Source organism: Lepidothrix coronata, unplaced genomic scaffold (genome assembly GCF_001604755.1).
Source record: "Lepidothrix coronata isolate B3197 unplaced genomic scaffold, Lepidothrix_coronata-1.0 Scaffold350, whole genome shotgun sequence".
NCBI lineage: Eukaryota > Metazoa > Chordata > Aves > Passeriformes > Pipridae > Lepidothrix > Lepidothrix coronata.
Genome location: NW_016690530.1, coordinates 80,703 through 81,756, shown reverse-complemented (window position 1 = coordinate 81,756; position 1,054 = coordinate 80,703).

Below are 1,054 nucleotides of genomic sequence, written 5' to 3'. Positions count from 1 at the left end.
TGGGAGCAGAGCCCGACACCCCCCGGCTCCCCCCTCCTGTCGGGGAACCCCAGAGCCAGAAGGTCCCCCCTGAGCCTCCTTTTCTCCAGGATGAGCCCCCCCAGCTCCCTCAGGAGTCCTCCAGACCCTTCTCCAGCTGCTCCAGCCCCTCAAAGCGAATTGAGGGGCCCAGACCCGGACACAGCACTCGAGGTGTGACCCAGGACAGAGGGACAACCTCTGTCCCGCTCCTGTGTTTCCCCTTGTCCTGTCCCTTGTTCCCTGGGAGCAGGGCCCGGCCCCACCTTGCTACAACCTCCTGTCCTTGTCCCCCCCAGCAAAGCCGTGGCCCTGCCCCACCCCGCCCACCTTGGGGGTCATGTCGTGGGTGATGCAGAACTCCAGGTGCTGCAGGATGCTCTCCATGGTGTGGTAGGGCTGCTGCTTGGTGGTCCTCAGGTACTTCTGCATGGCCCGGGCCATGGAGGCGAAGATGGCCTGGGCGGCCTCGCGGGGGTCCATGATCTCCCGGGGGTTCTTCTGGTCCTCCTCCTGCAGCCTCTTGATGTGGGTGAAGGCTTCTTCCACCGCCACCACCAGCCTGTGGGGACGGGAGACACGGGCGTGGGTACGGTGGGATGAGAGAATCCCGGGTCTGGGGGGAGCCCCTTGCTGCCCAGCTACGGGCAGAGCCCGAATTCCACCCCAAAACAGCTCTGTGGGGGATCCCTCCACGCCACGGGACAGCCGGGGATGGACTGGAAGTGCTGACCCACGGAGAGAGGAGCCCACAGAGGAGCAGGGCTGCTGGTAGAACTTATGAGGGGACCCATGTTGGAGCAGTTCCTGGAGGACTGACCCTGAGGAATATGGAACTGGAGCAGTTCCTGAAGGACTGACCCCATGGAACACAGACCTGGGGCAGTTCCTGAAGGACTGACCCTGTGGAATATGGACCTGGAGCAGTTCCTGAAGGACTGACCCCATGGAACACAGACCTGGGGCAGTTCCTGAAGGACTGACCCTGTGGAATATGGAACTGGAGCAGTTCCTGAAGGACTGACCCCATGGAACA